Raw genomic sequence first — 9,589 nt, forward strand, 5'->3', positions numbered from 1 at the left:
TGTAATCAAACTTAGGAGTAACTGACCACGGTACCTTTTCAATGATTACTTGTTTAGAGAGAGACTCACCATAAGATTTTATCTCATTTGTGATTTGAATCACTCTGGAGGTGTAATCTGGTACCTTCTCATTGTTCTTAATGTTGATATTCTCATACTACTTATGTAGATACCAAAGTTTCACCTTCTTCACTGATGCATCACCTCCATAGAAACGTATCAGTATGTCTCATGCATCCTTCTACGTCGTTGAATCAACGATCTTTTCAAACACATTCACATCCACACACTGATGGTTGTAAAACAAGGCCTTTTGAACCTTCTTCCTCATTTCTTTATGTGTGTTTCTTTTTTCTTCAGTTGCATCTGCTGCAACCGCTGTGTAATCATCATTGACCAGATCAAGAACATCTTGAGCGCTAAATAACACATGCATCTAAATCATCCATCGATTCCAATTCTTTCCATCAAAGACTCGAAGCTTCGTGTTCAAGCTGCCATTTCCACAGTTTATCTTCGTTCTTGTGCAAATTCACTAAAAAAACCACCAATACTCGTGTTTCTCAATCCCTCAAAATCAATAAATTTGATTTTGGTTCAATTTCGAACTTCAATTCACTGTGAACACTACTACAAAAAGCACATACAATGACGCCACTATTACCACGGCGCTTCGAAGGACCAAATTCAGGCGCATATATATTTTTTAATTAAATTTTGTTAATTTATTACCATAGTTTTTTAAAACAACCATAGTGATATCAGTTGACGTTTCATGAGTTTGATTCTCAGCGCCTGCTAATTCGTCATTTCTTTAGTATTTTATCATCGCCTTTCATTTTTATTTAAAAAAAGAAAGTTATATCACAACTGTTAATAAACTAACCATTGTGATATATTTTTAATTATTTTTTTAAAATTTCAATTGCTTAATTTCTAGCGCTTTTTTTTTATAAAATATCATTAATGTAAATCTTATATCACCATGGTTGTCTAAACAAACCGTTATAATATATATTTTTTATTATTTTAAAAAAAAATTAATTGCTTAAAACCTGTAGTTTTTTTTTATAAAATATCATTAATGTAAATCTTATATCACCATGGTTGTCTAAAAACATCGTTATAATATAGTTTTTATTATTTTTAAAAAACATTAATTGCTTAAAATCTGACCTTTTTTTTAATATAAAATTTCATCATATATCACAACGATTTTGATAACAAAAATATGATGGTATGGTTTACTCACTTTAAACAAAGTTAGCTAACTTGTATCTTCAATTCCATAATTTCATTTCCACCTAAAAACAACCCCTAACGAAACAACGCGATTTCCAATCCTAACCTAACCAAACAACACCATTTTCAACCCTTATGAAACAAAAACAATTTCAACCCTAACGAAATGTACAACACTATCTTCAAACCTGAAGAAAAAATAACATTTTCAACCAACGTCCGTGCTTTCGTACCTTCGAGGAAGGAGCTGACATCATGTTCTTTGTTCTTGATGAGCCTTCAATTTAGCTGTCGAGGAGGAACTCAAAGATTCTGACAACATTTTTTTACTTATTCATCACGTTTCTTGTACGTAAATTTTCCCCCCATGCATCTACAGTATCGTCATTTTTCATTGGTGTTTATGTACTTGTTGTTTTCGATGTTATTGTTAATGATGTTTGTGTCTTGACGCCACTGTTGTTGTTGATGATGTTTGTTGATATTGATATTGTTGATGATATTTGTTGATGATGTTATTGTTGATGCTATTGTTGATGATGATATTGTTGATGATGCTTTTGTTGATGATGTTATTGTCAATCATGCTATTGTTGATGATGTTTGTTGATGATCCTATTGTTGATGATGTTTGTGTCTTGATTCCACTGTTGTTATTGATGATGTTTGTTGATTATGCTATTGTTGGTGATGCTATTTTTGATGATGTTTGTTGATTGTTTCATGTCTTGTTAGATGGCATATTCTTTATCTAGTAGCATCGAAGCTACGCATACAAATGAAACCAGTTCAAATGATTCTCAATTTGTAGTAGGACAACATAAACAAACATCAAAGAGGTTCCACAATGATGGCTAAATTAGAAAAAGTCCGCAACTCGGTCGTCGAACTTCCAGTCGAGTTTAGTGTTGCTTATACTATTCTTGATGGTCCTCATTCAACGTTTTTTAAGAGTTATATTATGTTCCTTGGATGATTAGAAAGATGTAGCAGATGAGGTGAAAAATATAATATGTATAGACGTTTAGGTATATTAGTTTTAATTTTTATCGATTCGATATTACTTTTTATAAACACTAATACATACTTATTGATCTAAATGTGTAGTGGATGTTTAAGTTTAGTGATGATTCGAAATTGAAAATAAAGTGGATCACTTATGCTGGTACGTTTTGGAGAAGTTTTAAGTCACGACTCACTAGTGACTATATTACGAAGCCTAAGCCTAATATTGAGCGCCCGTGGATGAAATATCATTTTATTGACAAGAAAGTTTGGAAAAAATTGTGAAGTCCCGTAGTTCTGAGGAGTTCATGGTTAGTACCGGTCGTATTTTCTGATGATTTTATGGATACAACTATGGACGTTAATATTTTTCCTATGTTTAAAACAGATTAAAAGTGAAGTAGGAAAGCTGAACAAGTCTAAAATCAAAGACCCCTCATAGATTATCTGATGGGGAATTTAGGAAAGTCGAGAAAATAATGATTGCTGGAAAAAAATAACAACTAGGAGATGGGAACTCCATTAGTCGTGATTGGGAACCATTTCCACCACCACGACATGAGAAGTGGAAGAGGGCTCGACAAATACCAAATAGAGAGTACACTTCAGATGCCTCAAGAGCAGTCGCTGAGAAAGTTGTAAGTAGGATTTGTTGTTTGTTGTGTGTATGTTATGTGTTATTTAAATCCCTTTGGTAATAAACAATGTATATCTTATCATGTTGTGTAGAATGTGTTGGTTAACTTAGCCCGTGAAGGTTCCTTTGTTGCAGAACCACGAGATAATATATTAGTAGCAGCAATCAGAACAAAGGAGCATGGTGGACGTATCCGTGGGGTTGGAGATGGCATCATCCTGACAATGTTTTTTGGTATGTCTAAAAAAATCACCTGATAGATGCGAAAAGAAACGTTAGAAGAGCTTCAGAGGAAGATAAATACTCAAAAGCAAGAGTTTGAAGAGAAGTTAGAAGCGGAGCAACAAACTCGCAGGAAATAATTGGAAGAAATAAAAGAGTTATATGCGGTTTTTGACAGTGAGAATATTGTGATATCGAAAATGTATGATATATATTTTGTTAATTATGTTTCACGCTCTTATGCTTTTTATGATGTAGAGAATCAGTGGAATCGCCCCCACAATGTACAAATGAAGATGATGATGCTGATGATAAATTTCCTGATAGAAAAGTTGTACAAGGTGAAAGCACAAAAGACAGTTGTTCAGCCTCCCCCACCGATAGAGAGATCCATAACGGGTTATTGGATTCCTCTGAAGAATCATATTCTGAAATTTTATGTTATGTTATGCACAACGAAGATGAGGTGTTTACTCTTGCGCTAAAACATGATCTTAAAATTATGGTTTCTCTATTTAGCACTATTCCTCAATAAGTGAGTAATTTTAAAATTATGGTTTCTCTAATATAGTAATATTTTCTTTAACTTTGTAATTATCTTAGCGTGTAATATTTTTAAATCATTTTCAATATACAAGATTGTGGAGAGACATTAGAGGTTTAACAAGTCTAGAAAAAAGCTCGTATTTTGTAAGCCCAAGGTAAGTGGATTAATTGTGACATTCACTTATATATATTCATGAAATGTGTGGTTATATATTCAGGAAATGATTAAATTTATAGACTAAGAAACAAACATCGGGATACGAGTGTGGGTAATATGTAATGAAACAAATGTTTAACATCCTCTCTGTCAGCATTGTTGATTTGTGGGATCAGGTATATATAATGCATGAAATGTTTTCAATAACATATTAATGTTAAAGCAATTTGTTATTATAATTCTAATCAGGTGATATTAAATTCTTTCACTTGTTTACGTAGACGCTTAACATAAGCCTAATATTGAGCGCCCGTGGATGAAATATCATTTTATTGACAAGAAACTTTGGAAAAAATTGTGAAGTCCCGTAGTTCTGAGGAGTTCATGGTTAGTATCGGTTGTATTTTCTAATGATTTTATGGATACAACTATGGACGTTAATATTTTTCCTATGTTTAAAATAGATTAAAAGTGAAGTAGGAAAGCTGAACAAGTCTAAAATCAAAGACCCCCCATAGATTATCTGATGGGGAATTTAGGAAAGTTAAGAAAATAATGATTGCTGGAAAAAAAATAACAACTAGGAGATTGGAACTCCATTAGTCGTGATTGGGAACCATTTCCACCACCACGACATGAGAAGTGGAAGAGGGCTCGACAAATACCAAATAGAGAGTACACTTCAGATGCCTCTGAAGGAGAATTGCCATCCAAGGCGCAGCGGAATTTAAAAATTTCTCCATTTAGTAATCCTTACGAATGGGCATGATCAGTGATAGAATCGTTACCTCTTGTGGCGATTCAAGCCTTTGGTGCAGATCTCTTGTAACGATAAAAACCGTGGATACAAATCCACGGAGCGATCACGAACGTTGAACGATGACAACGTCTCTACTCAGTCCACACGAACGGGTTCCTTCAATCTCAGTGCTAGCTGGTACGAATGAAGGCTTTGAGTGAGAGAGAGAGAGAGGGAAACGAAATTCCAAGTCTTCACTTTTGTTACAATGCTTCTACCCAAGGGTTCTATTTATAGAACCACATGTGTGGGCTTCAAGCTAAAAAGCCCACTTAAGTGTATTTTGGCCCATATCTTATAATATGCCCAAAATCACTTAAGCGTGTGGTACCTTACCATATTTCATATTCCACTTAAGTGCATCATACCTTACGATGTTCCTTAGTTACTCTATCTCTCATCCATCCGTCCTTTGTGTGTGACCCTGTAGGTTTTCGCGACGTTGGGAATTATATTAAATCATGCATTTAACATAATAAACAGTGAGCGGTATCTAGCAACACATCACTGATACCCAAGTCACAAAAATGTCATGTGATCTAACAAGTCCTTCTGTGATAATAATTATGTGTATAATTACATCTTTGCCCTTATGTCTATATTGAAAACAAGGTATAGACCGTGTAATCCTTGTCCAGTTCAATATTGGGCCCGTAGACATTTATCCTGTTATGCAGGATGGGCAAATTCCATCTAGGTCACTCATGTCCCTTAGCATGCTTCGTGGAGTACTCATCAACTATCTTTATGGTTATCCAGTTACGGACAACGTTGGATCAACAATAAAGCACTCGACTCTACATCTAGGATCCATAGTGGTTTCAGGTCGAAGAGTGGTATACACCATTATCACCATGAGAATAACTTATGACACTTTGCATAACTTTCTATATAGTATTCTCATAGCGGGTCAATCCGGTATAAATATTACTCTTAATATTCATACCTATGTTTAAGACTTGATAACTCTTTATCCATGATCCATGAGATGTGATCATCACTCTACAAACATAATAGTCTTAATGCTTTAATGTTATCCCACTTCACAATAAAGCTCGACTACGGATACTTTAAGAATAGTGTCCTTATGTTTAATGTGATCTCATGATTAAGTCATACTTGATACATTAAACGGACTAGCTATTCTAGGGACTTTATTAAACAATCATAATAAAGAAAAAACCTTAAATAATTCGATACAAGTACCAAAAGTATTGGCCTCTAGGGCTTACACCAACAATCTCCCACTAGCACTAGAGCCAATCAGGCATACCCCTAATGCCCATTGATCTAGTATGGCCATCATGATTCTGCTGCGCAAGATGCTTTGTAAGTGGGTCAGCAATATTGTCAAGTGTCGGTACTCTACATATTTTCACATCTCCTCTATCTATTATCTCTTGAATGAGGTGATAACGCCTAAGTATGTGTTTGGATCGTTGGTGAGATCTAGGCTCCTTAGCTTGTGCGATAGCACCATTGTTATCATAATAGATACCAATGGGATCCACAATGCTAGGAACTATGCCAAGTTCACTAAGGAACTTTTGATCCAAACAACTGTCTTTGCTGCACTTGAGGCAGCAATATACTCGACCTCGGTTGTAGAATCAGCAATTGTATCTTGCTTTGAACTTTTCTAGCTCACAGCGCCACCATTTAAGCAAAACACATAACCATTGGAATCATTCATATTAAAGCGTCTCAGCACTTTGTCTATGTACTCTGACTTAGGCCAAGCAGTTTTGTGATCTATCTCTATAGATTCTGATTCCTAATATATAGGCTGCTTCACCTAGGTCCTTCATAGAAAAGCATTTCCCCAACCAAGAATTTACTTGTTGCAGGGTAGGGATATCGTTTCTAATGAGTAATATGTCATCTACATATAATACCAGGAAAACGATCATGCTCCCACTAACCTTCTTGTAGACACAGGGCTCATGTTCGTACTTGATCCATGAGTAATACATCACCTTGATCAGTTATGAGATATCAATATCTCTTAGGTAGGTGACGTATCCTGCCTGACCTACGTTGGTCTTGTTCTACTTTAGCAGGTTACTCTTACACAACTATTTGTGTTTCCTGCTCTAATTCCTCCATAGGTGTATCAATGCTTTGTGATTCTTGAATTTCTTCAAGCTCTACTTTCCTCCCACTGATTCCTTTGGAAATAAAATCCCTTTCCAGGAAAACTCCAGTTCGAGCGACAAACACTTTGCCCTCTGAAGGATTGTAGAAGTAATACCCTCTTGTTTCTTTAGGATACCCCATAAATAAGCATTTGTCAGATTTGGGCTCAAGCTTAGTTGAAATTTGTCGTTTCACATAAACTTCGCAACCCCAAATCTTCATGTAAGACATATATGGTTTCTTACCACTCCATATCTCATATGGTGTCTTCTCAACTCTTTTTGGATGGAACACGGTTAAGTGTGTAAGCTGCTGTCAATAGTGCATGTCCCCAAAAGGAGTTTGGAAGATCAACGTGACTCATCATGGATCGGACCATGTCTAACAGGGTTCAATTTCTTCTCTCAGATACACCATTCCATTGGGGTGTTCCAGGAGGAGTAAGTTGGGATAGGATCCCATACTCTTTCAGATGGTCATCAAACTCTAGGCTTAAATACTCACCACCTCGATCTGATCGAAGAGTTTTAATATTCTTACCTAGTTGGTTTTGTACTTCATTCTTGAATTCCTTGAACTTTTCAAAGGACTCTGATTTGTGTTTCATTAAATACACATAACCATATCTACTGAAATCATCAGTAAATGTGATGAAGTACTGAAAACCTCCTCTGGCTGGTATGTTCAGTGGTCCACATACATCAGTATGTATGAGGGCCAAAAGATCATTAGCTCTTTCACCTTTTCCTGTGAATGGAGACTTTGTCATCTTTCCAATTAAACAAGATCTGCATGTCTCATATGATTCATAATCAAAAGAGTTCAAGAGTCCATCTTTATGGAGTTTGGAAATGCGTTTCTCATTTATGTGGCCTAATCGACAATGCCAAAGGTAAGTTTGGATTTAACTCGTTAGGTTTCATCCTTTTAGTATTAATGTTATAAATAGGTATTTCAAGATCAAGGACATATAGTCCATTGTTCATTTGTGCAGTAGCATAGAATATTTCATTCAAATAAATTGAGCAACAATTGTTCTTTATTGTAAATGAAAAACCAAACTTGTCCAAACAAGAAACGGAATTAATATTCCTGTTAATTGCAGGTACATAATAACAGTTCTCTAACTGAATTATTAAACCACTAGGTAAAGTCAATACATAAGTTCATACGGCTAAGGCAGCAACCTTTGCTCCATTGCCAATTCGTAGGTTGACTTCACCTTTTGCCAAATCTCTACTCCTTTTTAGTCCCTGCACATTTGTACAAATGTGAGAACCTCATCCAGTATCTAATACCCATGATGCAGAAGTAGATAAGTTAATTTCAATAACAAAAATACCTGAAGTTGAAGTCTCTACTCCATTCTTCTTATCTTCAGGGTACTTTGGGCAGTTTCTCTTCCAATTTCCGGTCTTACCGCAATGGAGGCAGGTGCCTTCTTTTGCTATACCTCCACTAGGCTTTAAAGCAGTAACGGTGGGTTTGGGTTTGACAACTTCCTTGCCTTTCCCTTTATCACCCTACTTAGTGGGTCTTTTGTTCTGTCTCTTTCTATTTCTGATCATCAGAGTGGACTTCCCTTTTGACTTCAGATTCTGCTCAGCAGTTCTTAATATGGCGAGTAGTTCAGGAAGAGATTTGTCCGTATCATTCATATTGAAATTTAGGACAAATTGACTGAATCCATCTGGCAATGATTGCAAGATCAAGTCAGTCGCAAGTTCCTTTTCGAGGGGAAAACCGAATCTCTCAAGGTTTTCCACATACCCAATCATCTTGAGCACATGGGGACCTACAGGGGCTCCCTCAGCTAACTTGCCTTGAAAAAGGGCTTTTGAAACTTCAAACCTCTCATGCCTTGCTTGCTCTTGATAGAGCATCTTCAGGTGTTCGATCATATCGAACGCTGACATGTTCTCATGTTGCTTTTGCAATTCTGAGTTCATGGTAGCTAACATGAGACAAGAAGTTTCATTGGCATCATCGACATGCTTCTTATAAGCATCTCTTTCTGCCTTAGGTGCAGAACTAGGAGGTTCCTCTTCAGGAACAGGTGTCTCCAAGACATACAGCTTTTTATCATGTTTGAGGACAATCCTCAGGTTTCGGTGCCAATCCAGAAAATTTGTCCCAGACAATTTTTTCTTATCAAGGATTGATCGCAAAATGTTGTTAGAGGTGTTTGCTGTCATGATAATCTACATAAGCATTAATGAAAATATAAGTATCATTGACATATTTAATTAGGCCTGTAATTAAATATGCTCCCACTATTTTACTCAAAACAAATGACCCTCATCATTTGATTCGGAAAATCCCGTTGGAAGATTTTCTAGTGGGTCGAGATCCATATTTCACTTCGTTCTAAGTCCGCATAGGCGGATTACACAAAACTAGGTTATTTAGGTAGGAACTCCTTCCAATTGTATCTCATACAACTCTCGAAAATTTCAGTTGGGTGAATAACTCCTTATTCCAATCCATCATATGGATCATTCCCAACTCTTGCTTCTAAACATATATAATATTATTATAATTAAGTTTGACCCATCGTTTTAGCAGTTGGATATTACAATTATCCCATCGCACCTTACCAATATAGAAAATGCACCTCACGTAGGCGAAACCCACGTTGTCCAATACTAGTCTTGATGAGTGCTAAAACTTGGAAAGCAAACATATATAATATTGTTATAATTTGTTTAGTTAAGTTTGACCCATTGTTTTAACAGTTGGATATTACAATTATCCCATCGCACCTTACTAATATAGAACATGCACCTCGCATAGGCGAAACCTACATTATCCGATACTAGTCTTGATGAGTGTTAAAACTTGGAAA

The sequence above is a fragment of the Lathyrus oleraceus genome, chromosome 1 (assembly GCF_024323335.1).
Source record: "Lathyrus oleraceus cultivar Zhongwan6 chromosome 1, CAAS_Psat_ZW6_1.0, whole genome shotgun sequence".
Lineage (NCBI taxonomy): Eukaryota > Viridiplantae > Streptophyta > Magnoliopsida > Fabales > Fabaceae > Lathyrus > Lathyrus oleraceus.